The sequence below is a fragment of the Podarcis filfolensis genome (genome assembly GCF_964270895.1).
Source record: "Podarcis filfolensis genome assembly, chromosome: W".
Classification (NCBI taxonomy): domain Eukaryota; kingdom Metazoa; phylum Chordata; class Lepidosauria; order Squamata; family Lacertidae; genus Podarcis; species Podarcis filfolensis.
Window position 1 is genome coordinate 25,318,063 of NC_139619.1, and position 19,188 is coordinate 25,337,250.

General features: G+C 46.4%; 1 pseudogene across 1 annotated transcript in view; it reads right to left on the reverse strand.

The window, feature by feature from the left end:
* Positions 1-836: 836 nt before the first annotated feature.
* LOC310753717 (adhesion G protein-coupled receptor D2-like) overlaps positions 837-19,188 on the reverse strand; it is a 112,160-nt pseudogene continuing 93,808 nt past the window's right edge. The window contains exons 11-13 of the transcript in view: positions 12,587-12,701; positions 9,608-9,713; positions 837-896 (exon numbers count right to left, since the gene is read on the reverse strand). The product of the transcript in view is annotated as an adhesion G protein-coupled receptor D2-like (transcript). The remainder of the gene's footprint in view (positions 897-9,607; positions 9,714-12,586; positions 12,702-19,188) is intronic.

Sequence of the window (19,188 nt, forward strand, 5' to 3'; positions counted from 1 at the left end):
CCTTCTGGCTCTTGGCTCCGCTCTCCGGCATCTCCCTTCTGCCCTTTCCTGGCAGGAGATCACAGCAAATTGACGCTGGCAGCCTTCTCCCTTCTCACACTTGGCAGGAAACACGTACTTCCATAACCTTTGCATAAATAAAACCCCTGCGTCCAGTCACGCTTCCATTGCGCAGCTCTGTTCAGAAGCTGACCTGGCAGGGGAGCAGAGTCGCAGCAGTCCTGGGTCCGTGTGAGATGAGGGATAAATCAAGTCCAGAGACAGTTCGGTTCTTATCTCTAGAAGCGTTTATTTACAAGCCATAAATCAGTCTCCTCCATCGGAACTTGGAGGCATTCTCAGCCGTGCTTCCAAAAGCACACACGCAGCTTCTGTGCCAAGCTGCTGCTCAGTGAGAAGTGAAAGGAAGTCTGAAGGCAGTCACACACTGTGAGTCACTGCTCTGCGACAAGCTCCTCCTTCTCCCCCTCCCAGATACAGGACACTTCGGAGTTCTGACCCTGTCAGTTCCAAACTCCACAGTATTATTGCTATGGCCGATGGCTGACGCACATAAAGATTCGTTCATTCATTCTACTTCACTGGAGATTTTAAAGCCGAGGTTGGATGGTCATCTGTCAGGGATTCCTTACTTGTGAGTCCTGGATTTCAGGGGGTTGGACTAATGACCCGTGGGGTCCCTTCCAATTCTACAGCTCTATGCTTCTATGGCCCTCCACCCTACAGACTGCTGCCCTCCCACCCGCAATCTGAGCTTCCATGCCCACTAAGATCTTCCGCTCTCCATCGCTCCCTTCGTAATGCAGCCAAGACAGAGGTTTCCTTTCCTGAGCTACCTACCTACTGCTGAAGTTCCAGAAGGCACACACTGGCTCCACAAACTGGTCTGGCAGAGCCTGCGGTGGGATGGAAACAGTGGAAGCCTTGAGCCCTACAGAGAAGCAGCTCTGGATCAAGCCCCAAAGGGAACGCACTCAAAACAACAGGGTCAACTCCACCCTCTCAATCACTGCCAATTCGAACACACCACCACGATCAGCACCAGCTGGGACGTGGCCTGTTACACAAAGGCAGCCACCCTGCAGCTACATGGGCCACTTTGAGGAAGGGGAGCCGGGGTGTGTAGTGGTTAGAGTGACATAGAGGAAAAGGTGGGGACATAAATGCAATAAATAAATAAATAATAAAAGGGCTCACCACCACCTTGGGATGACCACCAACATGGAGAGCTTTAAAAATGAATTTGACAAATTCACAGAGGAAGATAAGGCTACCCACGGCTACCAACCACAATGGCTGTATACTCCTGTTATGGAACCTCTACCTGTGGGCCTAATTAGGCTTTGTGAGACATCCTCATTTGGCCCCACCTACCTGGCCATCTCCCCAACATCACAGTCTCAGTCTCAGTCAGTTTTATTGCACATAGCCAAAGGCTGCCGCAATGTACACAGAATTATTTGACAATTATATTGACAATAATTGTGTGGGATCAATTCCAATCTGTTACCTCCGAGGATGTGGACAGGCTGCTTGGACGAGTGAAGCCAACCACCTGTCTCCTGGATCCTTGCCCATCCTGGCTTATAAAAGCTAGCCGGGAAGGACTGGGCGATGGGCTTCGTGGGGTGGTGAATGCTTCCCTCCGTGAGGGAGCCTTCCCAGACCCACTGAAAGAGGCGGTTATTAAACCGCTTCTTAAAAAACCATCTTTAGACCCGGCCAGTATGGCCAACTATCGCCCAGTCTCAAATCTTCCATTCTTGGGCAAGGTGATTGAGCGAGTGGTTGCTGAACAACTCCAGGCACGCCTGGAAGAAGCTGACCATTTGGATCCCTTCCAGTCAGGATTCAGGCCTCATCATGGGACTGAAACTGCCTTGGTCGCACTGGTTGATGATCTCCGGCGGGCTAGGGACAAAGGTGAGAGCTGTTTCCTAGTTCTGCTGGATCTCTCAGCGGCGTTTGATACCATCGACCATAACATCCTTCTGGACCGTCTTCAGGGGCTGGGAGCTGGGGGCACTGTCATACAGTGGTTCCGCTCCTTCCTCCTGGGCCGTGTTCAGAAAGTGGTGGTGGGGGATGAGTGTTCAGACCCCTGGGCTCTCACTTGAGGGGTGCCTGAGGGTTCTGTCCTCTCCCCCATGCTTTTCAACATCTACATGCAGCCGCTGGGAGAGATCATCAGGGGGTTTGGGCTGGGTGTTCATCAGTATGCGGATGATACCCAGCTCTACCTCTCTTTTAAATCAGAACCAGTGAAGGCGGTGAAGGTCCTGTGTGAGTGTCTGGAAGCGGTTGGAGGATGGATGGCGGCTAACAGATTGAGGTTGAATCCTGACAAGACAGAAGTACTGTTTTGGGGGGACAGGAGGCGGGCAGGTGTGGAGGATTCCCTGGTCCTGAATGGGGTAACTGTGCCCCTGAAGGACCAGGTGCGCAGCCTGGGAGTCATTTTGGACTCACAGCTGTCCATGGTCAAATCTGTGTCCAGGGCAGCTGTTTACCAGCTCCATCTGGTACGTAGGCTGAGACCCTATCTGCCTGCAGACTGTCTCGCCAGAGTGGTACATGCTCTGGTTATCTCCCGCTTGGACTACTGCAATGCGCTCTACGTGGGGCTACCTTTGAAGGTGACCCGGAAACTACAACTAATCCAGAATGCGGCAGCTAGACTGGTGACTGGGAGCGGCCTCCGAGACCATATAACACGGGTCTTGAAAGACCTACATTGGCTCCCAGTACGTTTCCGAGCACAATTCAAAGTGTTGGTGCTGACCTTTAAAGCCCTAAATGGCCTCGGTCCAGTATACCTGAAGGAGCGTCTCCACCCCCATCATTCTGCCCGGACACTGAGGTCCAGCGCCGAGGGCCTTCTGGCGGTTCCCTCATTGCGAGAAGCAAAGCTACAGGGAACCAGGCAGAGGGCCTTCTCGGTAGTGGCGCCCGCCCTGTGGAACGCCCTTCCAGCAGATGTCAAAGCGATAAACAACTACCTGACATTCAGAAGACATCTTAAGGCAGCCCTGTTCAGGGAAGTTTTTAACGTGTGATATTTTACTGTATTTTTGGTTTTTATGGAAGCCGCCCAGAGTGGCTGGGGAAACCCAGCCAGATGGGCGGGGTACAAATAATAAATTATTATTATATTATTATTATAATTAAAAGAAAATATACTGAATTGGTAAAAAAAGACTTAAAACATTTATATTATTGAAACATTACGTACTCTAAACAAAGCTATAAAAATACCCCAATGTACAAATAAAAACATTAAACAATAAAATTCATAAGCTAAAATCATCACATGGTCACTAATGTTAAAAACAATATCAATTAATACAGAGTGCAATTTATACTCAGAGTTTGGTGACAAAGATAGAGCATAGCCTGAGGTAGATAGATGGGATTAAATAAATTCATCACCTTTACAGTTAATGGCTACCTTGGCTATATAATTTGCTCTAATTTTCCTAGCAGCAGTTGCAAAAAGTGCTACCCGCCAGGTCACATACTTATCTGTGTCTGCAAGGAGATATAAAATCATGTCAAGGGGGTTCTGGTCAGGGGACCCTGTCATTATAGGTACCAAAAAATCTTTTTCTTGCATCATTATATAACGGACAGTGCAAGATATAATGCATAAGGTCCTCTACTTCAGAACATCCCCTAATGCAAACACGTTCGTTTTTTGGTATGCCTCTGTGTCTCCCATCTCTATAAGCAGAGCTTATTGTATTTGGTCGTAGCTCTGTAAAAGCTTTTTGAAGCTGTGCAAAAGTCAGTTCATTAAAATAAGATATGTGTTCATTGACCCCTCTAAGTTTAAAATACAATGGGGCGCATGTAGATGTGCACATAGAGTTTAGATCGTTTTTAGTTGCCACTGCCCTTATGGTTCGTTTAAAAATATTTTTCTGTGAATATAAGGGGAGTTCTTTAATCTCAGTCACTGAGAGGTCATATTTGCCCATCAGTTGGGCAGCATGATGTACCCAGTTTTTAAGGGGTAATCCATTTGAGAGCTCAATCAGGCATTTTTTTGGTAGCCTAGTGTTGTCCATCTGTTGAACTCTAAACCAGTAACAGAGAATTCTTTTATCTATTTGGCTCTCTATGCTCAACATGCGAGTTTCCAACATGACCATGGCAGATTGCACGTCTTTGGGTAAACCTAAAAGAACTCTTAAAAAATAATTCTGTGGGGGTTCCAGACCGGAGACCTTTGAGGTACCCCAAACCTCTGCACCATATAAAATCTGGGCCATTGTTTTTGCTTTATACACAGATAGAGCTGGGTTGACCAGATTTCCACCTTTACAGGCAGCGAATTTCAGAATGGCTTTTGCTGATTTAAAGGCTTGCAATTTAATATTGGATAGCTGTGTATTCCAAGATGCCGTTTCTGAATAAATCAATCCCAGATATTTAAACGTATTTACTTGGTTTATGATGTGTTCATCCAGGTGCCAAACATGCTTTTTAGAACGCTTCCCAAATACAATGACCTGCGTCTTATCATAGTTTATAGATAAAGCATTCCTCGTGCAATATGAACTTAATTTTGCAAGCAGCCGTCTCAGGCCCACCTGGGTTCTAGATACAAGTACTAGGTCATCAGCGTACATTAAAACTGAGAGTTTTTGGTCGAGAATTGTGACAGGTGCAAACTGTAGGCCCTCCAGTTCTTTAACCATGTCATTAATATAAAAATTGAACAGGAAAGGTGCCAAAATGCATCCCTGTTTGACTTCAGTAATGGTCTTAATTCTAGTGGTGAGATGGCCAGCCAGATCCACCTTTACTTGTATTGATGTGTCAGTATATAATGTTTTGATGAGAAATAATAGACGGAGGTCTATATTTGTCTTTTCCAATTTTTGCCACAATGCGTGTCTTGGGACCGTATCAAAAGCTGACTTTAGATCGATAAAAGCAACATATAATTTTTGCTTCAAATTATGGATGTATTTACATAGCAGAAAGTTCAGCACAAAGCACTGGTCCAATGTGGATTTCCCTCTTTGGAAACCTGCCTGGACTTCAGATATCACCTTATTTGTATCTGCCCATTCTTCTAGTCTCCCAAGAAGGAGCCTGGCATATAGTTTGGAGGCTACATCTAACAAACTAATGGGTCTATAATTGGCAGGGTTTTTCTTATCACCCTTTTTATATATTGGGGCAATTATACTCAACTTCCACCCTTCAGGTATGCGACCTGAGCTGTTAATGTATGAAAACAATTTTGCAAAAATGGGTGACCAGAAATCAGGTCTTATCTTATAGATCTTCATTGGGATCATGTCTTCTCCTGGAGCTTTATTAGCTAGTTGGATTGCGATTAGCCTCTTAATCTAATTGGACGTGACGTCTGGCCATTCTGGCAGTTCTGATAACTGAGTATAGTAAACTTGTGGGGGTGGGTCAGGACAGGGGCCATATATTTCTGTAAAATATGTCACCCAATCCTTTCCTTGGACAGATGCTTCTAACGAGTAGCCCAGCCCCTTTGTGCCTTGGGCAACCAGATGCCAAAATTTCCGTGAGTCCTTTTGAAGTGCTGCATCTCCCATTTCTTTCCACTGTTGTTCATAATATATTTGTTTCTTGCTTTTAAGTAATAATTTGTAATTGTTTTGTAACTGGGCTACCTCAGCTTGTAGAGCAAGATTGGGCTTATCCTGTTTTAACTTCAATTTTCTAAGTACCCTAGCTAGGCATTTTTTGCTATTCTGACATTCCTTATCAAACCAAGTCTGTCTCTTAAACTTTTTGTTTTTCATCACACTAGCTGTGGTCATCAGTGGGCACATTCAGTTGATTATGTTCTCATAAAGTCCAATTATGTTTCCTGTTTCTAACAACATTTCCCCCTTTAATAAAGCAAATTCATGGGAATCCAGGATCTGAATCATTTTTTCTTGGACCTGTGTATTCCATTTTAACCTTCTATTTCCAAGTATCAGATATTCTGTTTCATCCAATGATTTAGGAAAGGCAGGAGAAAAAAATGATGTCAGAGATAACTCAAGTGGAAAGTGGTCACTTTCAGCTCTGGGAATTATCCTGAAGGTATCTCGGTTAACTGGCACATTATTAGATGTTAGGATATAATCTATGGTGCTAGTAAATCCTCTGGGGGAGATAAAAGTAAAATAACCCTCTTGATCCCCTTGACCGTGCCCATTGCATAACAAAAGGTTATGCTTTATTATAAGTTCACAAAGATATTTCTGGTTCATAAGATCAAGCCTCTTGATAACTGTTTGTTGCTCTTCCTGAGGGAGATTCCTAAAGGAGCTGAGAAAATCCTCTTCCAAAGGATTTACAGAGTGCTCAGATTCCTGAAGATGATTGTCTAGAGGAATCGGCTGTTCCTTTTGGTTCACCTGGTTATTTTGATGTTGGGCATGATCCTGCGAATTCAACTCAGGCATGTCTATTTCCTTCCCACCTGTCAAGTTTTTTTGTGATGTCATTACTTCCATTGGGGATCCAGGCTTTGGTTTTGTGAGCCCCTCTGAAGCACCAGTCCTCATCTTACATAAGGGTGCAACAATAGAATTGCAAAATACCCGGGTTGGAAAAACTCCTTTGCTTGACAATCTGAATTTCAGCTTGTGAATCAGTGAGGGCAGTCTAGTAGAGGAAAAAGTTAACATAATTTTTTGGCTTTGATTTGTGGTATTCAAGAGTTCAGTCCTAACGAGGTCGATCTCTGTAAGTCCAATGCCAAGTAAGTCTGATAAATGTTGTTTGGAACGCTGGGCACCTTTCCAGCTAGGAGTTTGAACTGGCCTTCCACAAATTGTCATGCAGATCTTTTTTGGTTGGAAGATTAAATAAGAAGAGTTTGTTTTAAGAGCCTCTGCACGTTCTATGTTGAGCTTAGGGGTCTGCTCTTGTTGTCGCCAATTTCCTTTGGTACTATGGTGTTCTGTTGATGCCTGCTTGTTATTAACTGATAAACTGTGGACCTCTTTGGATAATTGGGTTATTTGAGAGGCAATACCTCTAATTTGCTGGAAGATATGCTCAACCGTTCTTCCAATTAGAGTTAATTGGGTGCTCTCCCTACTTGTTATTCCTTCCTCTCTGAGGAGCACAGGATCAACTTGCCCCATTGCTGGATCCAGTTCCACGCTCTCACCTTGAATACTCTCCCCACACTCACAATCATCTTCAAGAGGAGAAAACCGTTTTTTTGTTGGAACTATAAAAGCAGATTTGTTAAAAAAATCCTCTACTTTAGATTGTTTGGGAACCAGTGAGAGAGCTACATCCTCTGGGTCCCTGTAGCGTTTACTAGCAGGCATAGCGTCGCCGTGGGAAGTAAACAAGGAGAGGTTTCCCCAACCAAAAAAAGAGAGAAAAAATAGAAAGTGCTCAGTTTGTTCAATTTAAGAGCTTCTCTGTGTGGAGACTGCCAGGAGTTTCAGGAACAAAGTATAGAAGGGAGTTGGCGGTTAATAGCTAGCAGCTGGCGGCCTGCCCAGGATGCTTCACAGAACTTGCCCAAGATGTTTCTCATAGCATAGACAAGAAGGTGCTGTTAGAATCTCAGTAAGTTAAAAAGTAGAGAAGTAAAAAAGGAAAAATTACTTCCCTGGGTGGCAGTCAATGCTAATTACAGTTCTGTTATCTGCGGAGCTCCGAAGCCTGCTTGCTAAGCCATCGCCATCTTGGACCGCCTCCCCCCAACATCACAGGATGCAAGAGATGTAAACACTAAAAGGGCCGCTCTGAAAATGGAGAATTGGGACTGCACTCATAATATTTCCTTTCCAGAGGAAGAACCCTGAACTTTCTTTTACAAGCTGCCAGGTTCAATCCTGAAACACCTAGTGTCATTCAGCCATTCATTTATTTATTTTACATTTACAGTATATATCATCTTTTCCTTCAGGGAGCTCAATGTGCTGCGCATGGGTCTCCTCCTCCCCCATTTAATACCCACAACCAGTCTGTGCAGCTGGTTGGGCTGAGAGGCAGCAACTGCCCCAAGGTCATACATACCCAGTGAGCTTTATTGCAGAGCGGGGATTTGAACCCTGGTCTCCCAGGTCCTAATCCAACGCTCTCTCCATTATACCACACTGGCTCTCACTATGATGCTAGGCAATTGATTGGTGGGCGGCTCCTCCTTCCTACCAAAATGACCCACAGAGGGAGGGAGAGTCCTGGGTCTAGGCTGCTGGCTTGATTCAGTTCCACACCCATGGCATATGCAAACCAGGGTCAGAAGCAGCACACTTTGAACATCAATTGCTGGGGTGCAGCGTCGGAAGGCGGAAATTTCCTCATGCCCTGCTTGGGGGCTTCCCAGAGGCATCAGATTGTGAGAAGCAGGAACTGGGCTTTTTCCCTCCTGGACTGTCTCTGACCCTCCATGTCATCCACAAACATAGGATTGGGGTATGTGCACAAAAACATATTACTCTTTTTTTAAAAAGTCATATGGTAATTCTTGACCAGGGCCAGCCCTGTCATTAGCCAGAGTGAGGTGGCAGCCTCTTGCAGCTGCAGTGACAGCCTCCAGCCCTGTTTAGGGAAGCTTTTAATGTTTGACAGACTATTGTATTTTAATATTCTGTTGAAAGCCGCCCAGAGTGGCTGGGGAAACCCAACCAGATGGGTGGGGTATGTATGTATGTATGTATGTATGTATGTATAAATAAACAAATAAAATATAATAATAATAATAATAATAATAATAATAATAATAATAATAATAATATCCAGCAATTCTTCCTGAAACCACCGGCTGTGCTTCACAGCCTGGCCTGGCCTTGGCCACCCTAAGCTAGCCTGCTTCTCTGAAGTGTGAGGTCGGACTCTGTTCTCATTGTTTCACCTGCCGGTCCACTCACCTTCTGGGTGAGGAATGTGAGGAGGGCACAATCTTACCCTTTGCCTCAGGCAGCAAAACATCTTGGGCAGCCCTGGTCTGCACCAGTGTCCCTTCACAGGAACATAGCAAGTTACCAGACCTTTGTTCCATCTATCTAGCTCAGAGGTTCCCAAAGTGGGCAGTAGCGCCCCTGGGGGGCAGTGGAATTACCTGGGGGGCACTGAGAGGTAAGGGGGCAGCAGGGGGGCATTGGAAGTGTAAGTGACTATCAGGCTCTGAAGCGCTGGTATCACTGGATCAATTCAAGTTCATCCGTTTTGCTGAGTTAATGAAACCTACTAGTTTCAACTGCATTTTGAACAAATGGGAAATCAACACTGTTTGACGGTGTTGTGATCTTTTTTTAGTGGGTCGTGCAAACTGCTAATCTGAATAATGCATTTTATAGGGTAGAGTAAAGTCACTGGGGATGAGTTGATGAAACCAAGGGGACAGTGGCCCCCCAAAGTGGGGGAGCCACTTATCCACACCAATGGACAGAGTTTCAAGCAGAAATCTCTTCCAGCCGTACCTGGATTTAGCCGCCCAGAGTGGCTGGGGATTTAACCCAGGACCTTCTGCTCTGTCAATGAGCTATGGCTCTTCCACATACTCCATGCCCTTCCACAACCATTGTCTTCTTCTCCCCTGCTCCACATGTTTATCCACAAAGATGCCCATTTGCAGCAGGATTGCACTGCAAAGTCTCACCTGGACCCGGTGCCAGAGGTGGTAATGCACAGCGGTGCTGATTTCCTCGAAGTCGCTGACCAGAGAGGAGGAGATGATGGAGGAGCCTGCCTGGGTGCTCAAGTACCTGGGGCAGAAATTGAAAAAGTTTATTTGTTTATTTATTTACTAGACACTTTTGTTTTTTGCCAAAGCAACTCAACCACTCACCAACAAACAAACCCACATATACACATTAAAATATGGCAGGGATGGGCATACATTAATACATCCCACTTACTCTAAAAGGCATAGATAAGTAAAAGCCAAAGGCCTTGTTTAAAAGGAATGTTTTCGCCTGGCGCTGCAGATATGTAACAATGGCACCACGGGAGCCTCCCCGGGGAGAGCGTTCCACAAGCAGCAGAGGTGCCATGATGACCCTCACTTTTAGACTCCAGGGCCAAATTCATTCTGCTCACTTGAGCTTTAGTAGTCATTCATTTGTATTAGTAGGTGTGCTGCATCCACAGTTCTGCTTAATTCATGAATGCTCATTGCTGTCCTGAGGATTCTTGTAGCAAACTTTTGTTATTTCCTGTTGTGATTTTATACTGAATTTTGTAAAGTGCCACCTTGTGTCCACCCCCCAAAAAACCACACAAGGGTGGTCCACAATCTATTGCTTATCACACACAAATACTGTACCTGAGCTATAATAATACAAGAAGAGTTTTTCTGGATCAGGCCAATGGCTCATCTAGCCCAGCCTCCTGTTCTCACAGTGGCCTATTATGGGAAGCCCACAAGCAGGATTCAAGCACAAGAGCCCCCCCCCCCCAGCAATTGGTGTTTGCACATGTTGCTGCCTTTGATCGTGAAGGTGGAGCATAGCAATTGTGGCCAGGAGCCATTGATAGCCCTCTCCTCCTCTGTGAATTTGTCTAATCCTCTTGCAAAGCCATGTACGTTGGTGGCTCTCACTGCCTTTTATGGGAACGAGTTCCATAGTTTAGTGATGCACTGCAGGAAGAAGACCTTTCCCAGAAAGACCATTCGATTCTGCGGTTTTCACCTCAAGGCAACAACTTTTGTGTCAGGATTTTCACTTTTTGAAACATGGCAACCCTAATATACATCTTTCTTTCCATCATGGAAACACACATCTGGTTCCCAGGTGGTCACCCACCTATAAAGTGACCAGACCTGGACCTGCTTAGCTTTGGCTAAATGGTGCCATTATTTGCTTTAGGAAGCTGTTCTATACCAAGAAAAATCATTGGTCCACCTAACTCAGGTGAGTTTACATTGCCTTGGTCAGACCACACCTGGAATACTGTGTCCAGTTCTGGGCGCCACAAATTAAGAAGGATATTGACAAGCTGGAAGGTGTGCAAAGGAGGGCAACCAAGATGATTCAGGGTCTGCAAACCAAGTCTCATGAGGAACAGTTGAAGGAGCTGGGTATGTTTAGCCTGGAAAAGAGGAGGCTGAGAGGAGATGTTAGAGCCAACTTCAAATATCTCAAGGGCTGTTGCATGGAAGAGGGAGCAAGCTTGTTTTCTCCTACTCTGGAGGTGAGGACTCAAACCAGTGCCGTCAAGTTACAAGAAAGGAGAAATTCTGACTACGCATCAGGAAGAACTTTCTGATGGTAAAGTGCTGTTTAACAGTGGAACGGTCTCCCTCAGGAGGTTGTGGGCTCTTCTTCCTTGGAGGTTTTAAAGCAGAGGTTGGATGGCCATCTGTCATGTATGTTTAGTCGGAATCTCCTTTCTTGTAACTTGAAGCCATTAGTTTGAGTCTTGCCCTCCAGAGCAGGAGAAAAGAAGCTTGTTCTCTCTTCCATGTGACAGCCCTTAAGATATTTGAAGATAGCTATAATATCTTCTCTCAGTCTCCTCTTTTCCAGGCTAAACATACCCAGCTCCTTCAAGCACTCCTTGTAAGGCTTAGTTTCCAGACCCATAATCATCTTGGTCGCCCTCCTCTGCACATGTTCAGAGGAGAGGAGAGATATAGTGGTCATGGAAGACTTCAACTTCTCCAATATCTGTTGAAACTCAAACGCTGCCAAGAATGTAAGGTCCAACAAATTCCTCCATTGCCTCACAGACAATTTCATCCCAGAAGGTGGAAGAAGCAAGAAGGGGATCATCTATCTTGGACCTCGTCCTCACCAACAGGGAGGAGATGATTGATGAAGTGGAAGTGCTTGGAAACTTGGGAGGAAATGATCATGTCCTCTTGGGTTTCATGATACAGAGGCAAGGGAAAGCTGAGTGTAGTCAGACATGCACTCTGAACTTTAAGGCAGCCAATTTTAAAAAGCTTAAGCAGCTACTGGGTGAGATCCCATGGTCAGAAATACTCAAAGAGAAGGGAGTCCAAGATGGATGGGAGTTTCCAAAAGGAGAAATATTGAAGACCCCCAATTGCAGACAATTCCAACAAGAAAGAAAAGTGGGAGGCATCTAAGGAAACCACTGTGGCTGCATAAGAAGCTTACAGATGAGCTGAGAGTCAAGAAATGGCAAAAGGGGAAAATCACTAAGGAGGAGTATGCACGAGTAGCCAACAGTTGCAGGGGGAAAGTCAGGCTGGCTAAAGCTCAGAATGAGCTCAGGCTTGCAAGAGAGGTTAGAAATAATAAAAAAGGGGTTGGGGGCTATGTCCGAAGTAAGAGGAAGAACAAGCAAGTGGAGGGTCCTCTGCATGGAGAAGAAGGGGAAAGGCTATTGGGCGACAGAGAGAAGGCGGAACTACTCAACACCTACTTTGCCTCTGTCTTCACCCAAAAGGAAAGTGATGCCCAACCTGGTGATAACCAAATCAATGATGTATGGAGGGAGCTGCAGTCCAGGATAGGAAAAGAGATGGTAAGGGAACCCCCAGCTACTTTAAATGAATTCAAATATCCAGGGCCTGATGAGCTGCAGCGTACTAAAGGAGCTAGGTGAAAAATAAATCAGGAGGTTGGGGCAGGTAGGAAAGGCCTGAGCAATGACCTGATTCACCTACCTCCTGCCTCCGTCTGACACTGCTGCATCCTTGAGCACAGCATTGCCACTGGTGAGATGGCGCTGGAGGGAACTGTAGCCATACCAGGTGTTGGTCATGGTGATCTGGCGCAGACCTTCGTGGGAAGTAGCAGAAGCTCCGTGGCCTGGTTGTGGCAGGGACCAGGCTGTCCGTCATTTATTTGCATCATGTATATTGATTATTGATTATTTAATTTCTACACCACTTAATATATTAAAAATATCTCTGAGTGATGTACAAAAACCAGGTAACTCAAACAAAATATTACTAAAATACTCAGTTGTTATATTAATACAAAGTTACAAAGATATATAAAGCAATATCAAATCACTTCCCTTATGACATACCCTGTTTGGTGGGATTTCATCTTACATTCAACAAACACAGACACACAGGGCGCACCTCTCCATTGTACAACGTGAAATTTGGCTTTCCTGACGGTCTTAAGTGCCTCACCAACCAAATATTGAGTCTCACTCAAATATACTGTGCTGCCTTTTTGCACTTCTAGGGTTTTTAATAATAATAATAATAATAATAATAATAATAATAATAATAATAATAATTTATTATTTATACCCCGCCCATCTGGCTGGGCCTCCCCAGCCACTCTGGGCGGCTTCCATAAAAACCAAAAATACAGTAAAATATCACACGTTAAAAACTTCCCTGAACAAGGCTGCCTTAAGATGTCTTCTGAATGTCAGGTAGTTGTTTATCGCTTTGACATCTGCTGGAAGGGCGTTCCACAGGGCGGGCGCCACTACCGAGAAGGCCCTCTGCCTGGTTCCCTGTAGCTTTGCTTCTCGCAATGAGGGAACCGCCAGAAGGCCCTCGGTGCTGGACCTCAGCGTCCGGGCAGAATGATGGGGGTGGAGACGCTCCTTCAGGTATACTGGACCGAGGCCATTTAGGGCTTTAAAGGTCAGCACCAACACTTTGAATTGTGCTCGGAAACGTACTGGGAGCCAATGTAGGTCTTTCAAGACCGGTGTTATATGGTTTCGGCGGCCGCCCCCAGTCACCAGTCTAGCTGCCGCATTCTGGATTAGTTGTAGTTTCCGAGTCACCTTCAAAGGTAGCCCCACGTAGAGTGCATTGCAGTAGTCCAAGCGGGAGATAACCAGAGCATGCACCACTCTGGCGAGACAGTCCGCAGGCAGATAGGGTCTCAGCCTACGTACCAGATGGAGCTGGTAAACAGCTGCCCTGGACACAGATTTGACCTGTGCCTCCATGGACAGCTGTGAGTCCAAAATGACTCCCAGGCTGCGCACCTGGTCCTTCAGGGGCACAGTTACCCCATTCAGGACCAGGGAATCCTCCACACCTGCCCGCCTCCTGTCCCCCCAAAACAGTACTTCTGTCTTGTCAGGATTCAACCTCAATCTGTTAGCCGCCATCTATCCTCCAACCGCTTCCAGACACTCACACAGGACCTTCACCGCCCTCACTGGTTCTGATTTAAAAGAGAGGTAGAGCTGGGTATCATCCGCATACTGATGAACACCCAGCCCAAACCTCCTGATGATCTCTCCCAGCGGCTGCATGTAAATGTTGAAAAGCATGGGGGAGAGGACAGAACCCTCAGGCACCCCTCAAGTGAGAGCCCAGGGGTCTGAACACTCATCCCCCCACCACCACTTTCTGAACACGGCCCAGGAGGAAGGAGCGGAACCACTGTATGACAGTGCCTCCAGCTCCCAGCCCCTGAAGATGGTCCAGAAGGATGTTATGGTTGATGGTATCAAACGCCGCTGAGAGATCCAGCAGAACTAGGAAACAGCTCTCACCTTTGTCCCTAGCCCGCCGGAGATCATCAACCAGTGCGACCAAGGCAGTTTCAGTCCCATGATGAGGCCTGAATCCCGACTGGAAGGGATCCAAATGGTCCGCTTCTTCCAGGCGTGCCTGGAGTTGTTCGGCAACCGCTCGCTCAATCACCTTGCCCAAGAATGGAAGATTTGAGACTGGGCGATAGTTGGCCATACTGGCCGGGTCTAAAGATGGTTTTTTAAGAAGCGGTTTAATAACCGCCTCTTTCAGCGGGTCTGGGAAGGCTCCCTCACGGAGGAAAGCATTCACCACCCCACGAAGCCCATCGCCCAGTCCTTCCCGGCTAGCTTTTATAAGCCAGGATGGGCAAGGATCCAGGAGACAGGTGGTTGGTTTCACTCGTCCAAGCAGCCTGTCCACATCCTCGGAGGTAACAGATTGGAATTGATCCCACTCAACTTGACTAGACAGAACTCTAGCACTCTCTCGCCCCGGCCCTGCTCCCACGGTGGAGTCTACTTCTTCCCGAATCTGAGCGATTTTATCTGCAAAAAACTTTGCAAAATCATTGCAGGAGAACATGTGGCCCGTACTGGGCCCCGATGTTGCAGGTGGTTCCGCTAAATTGTGAACCACCTGAAAAAGTCTCCTGCTGCTGTTTTCTGCAGATGCAATAGAGGCGGCGAAGAAATTCTTCTTCGCCGTCGCTATCGCCACTTGGTAGGCTCGACGTTGAGCTCTAACCTGTGTCCGGTCAGATTCGGAATGAGTTATCCGCCACCGGCGCTCTAGCCGTCTCAACGATTGTTTCATTGCCCTCAGATCCGTGGAAAACCACGGGGCTGTCCGGGCTCCATGCAATCGGAGAGGGCGCTTCGGAGCCAAACAGTCAATAGCCCTGGTTAACTCCACATTCCAGCGGGCCACCAGGGAATCAGCTGAAAGGCCATCAACATGGGATAAAGCATCCCCTACCACTCTCTGGAAACCATTTGGATCCATTAAGTGGCGGGGGCGGACCATCCGAATTGGTCCCACCTCCCTGCAGAGGGGATGGGTCGCAGAGAAGTCCAGTTGCACCAGGAAGTGATCTGACCATGGCACTTCTTTCATTTCGCTTTTACTTAGTGTCAGATCACCAACATCCATAGAGGTAAACACCAGGTCCAAGGCATGTCCGCGGCTATGGGTTGGGCCAGACTTATTCAGGGACAGCCCCATGGAGGCCATGCTTTCCACGAAGTCCCGAGTGGCCCCTTGTAAGGTCGTGTCGGCATGGATGTTAAAATCCCCTAGGACGACCAAGCTAGGTGTCTCCAGGAGAACATCCGCCACGACCTGAAGCAGCTCGGGCAGGGAATCCTTGGTGCAGCGGGGAGGTCGGTACACCAAAAGGAATCCTGTACTGCCCCTATTGCCCAACTTCCAGAACATGCACTCAGAAAACTGGGTCTTCCCAATAGGACGCCTGGTGCAAACTAATGACTTCCTAAAAATCACTGCAACGCCCCCTCCCCGCCCACATGACCTGGGTTGCTGTGCATAAGAGAAACCTGGTGGACAAGCAGCGGCAAGGACATGCCCATCTGTTTCATCCAACCAAGTCTCTGTTACACATGCCAGGTCAAGTCCTCCATCCATGATCAAGTCATGGATGGCAGTGGTCTTATGAATCATTGACCTGGCATTGCACAGCAGCACCTTCAGGTCATGTGGGTATCCCTTGCTGATTCTAGTATCCATCCGGTCAAGACCAGACCCGGAGGCAGGAATAGTCCTCAGACAACGACTCAACCTGCCCCCTCTGTAATGACATGGTCTAGTCTTAGCGTAACTCCTCCTCCTACCCGTGATCACTGAGATCGGTTGCCCCAGTGCATCCCCCCCTGCGGGACATGCCCGAGCCATTTTGTGGGCTGGGGCCCACTCCCCGGCAGCCCTGACCCCTCCCCCTAACAACAAAATAACACCTTAAACAAACAAATAAAACCAATAAAACAATACAAACAAAAAAATGTAAAAATTACAAAAACATCAAAATAAAAAATAATTCCCCAAGCCCAACCAAACATCCATCCCACCCCCACCCCCCACATACAAAAAATCCAAAAGAATTTTTTTTTAAAAAAAAAACATTTAAAAAACACTCTGTGCCCCTCCAGCAGTAATAACTGTCCTAATGAGGCCTGTCAGGCCCCGCCCTGGGCCAGGTGGTAAGTGGCAAGAGCAGGGCCCTCAAGCACTCACTCAGGGGAGTCCTCCTGGGCAGCAGGCAGCAAGCAGCCCGCAGTCCTTGTGAGGGTTCAGGCCCCGCCCCAGGCCAGATGGTAATTGGCAAGAGCAGGGCCCTCAGGCACTCACTCAGGGGAGTCCTCCTGGGCAGCGGCAGCAAGCAGTCCTTGTGAGGCTTCAGGCCCCGCCCCAGGCCAGATGGTAAGTGGCAAGAGCAGGGCCCTCAGGCACTCACTCAGGGGAGTTCTCCTGGGCAGCAAGCAGCATGCAGTCCTTATGAGGCTTCAGGCCCCGCCCCAGGCCAGATGGTAAGTGGCAAGAGCAGGGCCCTCAAGCACTCACTCAGGGGAGTCCTCTATTGTATTGATCTGGTTGATTTACTTCAGTAAAAACCTTTAGAGAAGAAAATCTCTAAGCAATGAAAAACATCCTAAAAACAAACACCACAGATAATTATCGAATAAAAATTATATGCTTCAGAGAAGAACAGAAAACAATCAGATCACCAACTCTCTCTCTTTTTTTTATAATAATTTTTTTATTCAAGATTTTTATAACAACACAAACATATAACACATACATAAACAAACAAAGAACAAAAACAAAACATAAAACATGTACCATTTCATATCTTAATTTCTTATACCTTTCTTCCCCGACTTCCTCATGCCTCCCTTTTCTGTATTCCAAATTCTTATCGATTACTCATCAAATCTTCCCTTATTTTAAATTAAATTTAAACTAATCTTCCTTATTTTCCTTGTCTTAACCATTGCTAATAGTAACCATTTACTTTCCAATCCAACATCATTCTAACTTTCGTTAATTTTGTAATATTTCTTTAAATAGTCCTTGAACTTCTTCCATTCTTCTTGCGCTGCTTCTCTTCCCTGGTTTCGGATTCTGCTCGTCATTTCTGCCAGGCCCATGTAGTCTATCACCTTCATCTGCCATTCTTCCAGTGTGGGTAGTTCTTGTGTCTTCCAGTACTTCGCAATAAGTATTCTAGCTGCTGTTGTAGCGTACAAAAAGAAAGTTGTATCCATCTTTAACACCCCCTGTCCGACAATACCCAAGAGAAAGGCCTCTGGTTTCTTAGGGAAAGTATATTTAGATACCTTTTTAAGTTCATTATAGATCATTTCCCAGAATGCCTTAATCTTCGGGCACGTCCACCAAAGGTGAAAGAATGTACCCTCCTTTTCTTTACATTTCCAACATTTATTATCAGGCAAATGGTAAATCTTTGCAAGCTTGACTGGGGTTATGTACCACCTATATATCATTTTCATAATGTTTTCTCTTAAAGCATTACATGCCGTAAATCTCATCCCGGTGGTCCACAACTTTTCCCAATCAGCAAACAAAATATTATGACCAATGTCCTGAGCCCATTTAATCATAGCTGATTTAACCGTTTCATCTTGTGTATTCCATTTCAGCAGCAAATTGTACATTTTTGACAAATTCTTAGTACTGGGTTCTAACAATTCTGTCTCCAATTTTGATTTTTCCACCTGGAAGCCAATTTTACTGTCCAATTTAAACGCTTCATTTATTTGATGATAGTGCAGCCAATCTCTCACCTCAGATCACCAACTCTCTCAGCCATCTGTACAAGGCAGGGGTGTGGAAACTTTTTCAATCCCTTCTGGATAACTTTCAGGCACGGTTGCTGGACGAGCCCAGAGGCAAAAGTAGGCAGCGCAATTGCACATACAACAAAAACCACATGAAACCATATTTAAAAAGTTAAAACCAGATAGCTACTGTGGGAAGACATATTCTTAATTGCCTGCATAAGCAATAGAAGATAGAAAAGCTTTCAGCAGGTGTTCAAAAGGCTGGCACAGAAGGCGCCCGCTGAATCCCTAGTGGCAGAGTGTTCCACAGAACCAGCCCTTGACACTAAATGGCTGGTTTCTTCTTGTTGTCAAATGAGCCTCCCCATCTTATGAAATGACCAGCAATGTGCCTGCAGATTATCTTAATGACTGAACTGGAATATAAGAGTTCAGGCGATCCCTGAGGTTCGCTGGACCTAAGTTGATCAGGGCTTTGTAAATTTTTTCAAGGACATTGAACCAGGCTTGGTAGCAGATGGGCAGCCAGTGCAGCTGTTTTAACAAGGGGGTCACCTACTGTTGGCCAGGTGACCCCATCAGCAATCTGGACGCCACATCCTGCACCATCTGCAGCTTTCACACTGGGCCCAAGGGCAGCCCCACACAGAGTCCATGGCAGTAGCTCAGCCCCAAGGTTACCAGCACATGGACTACGGTGGTCAGGCTATCCTTGTCCTATGCCCCTTTTAATTTTCAGTGTAGTTCAGTTTCACCTTCCAGTCCAAGCTGACCCCACCAGGCCTCACCAAAGCAGCACAGGGGAAACCAGGATGGGGGTGGAGTCGTGGCATTTATTGGCAATGACATTTGGGCAGAAGAAAGGGGACTAAGCCACCACATACATGACCCAGCATTACCAGAGACCCAGTGTGGTGTAGGGCAGGGGTTGGCAAGGCGTACCAGGCATGGGCCGGATCACTCCTGTGGAGATCCTCCGTGGGCCAGACC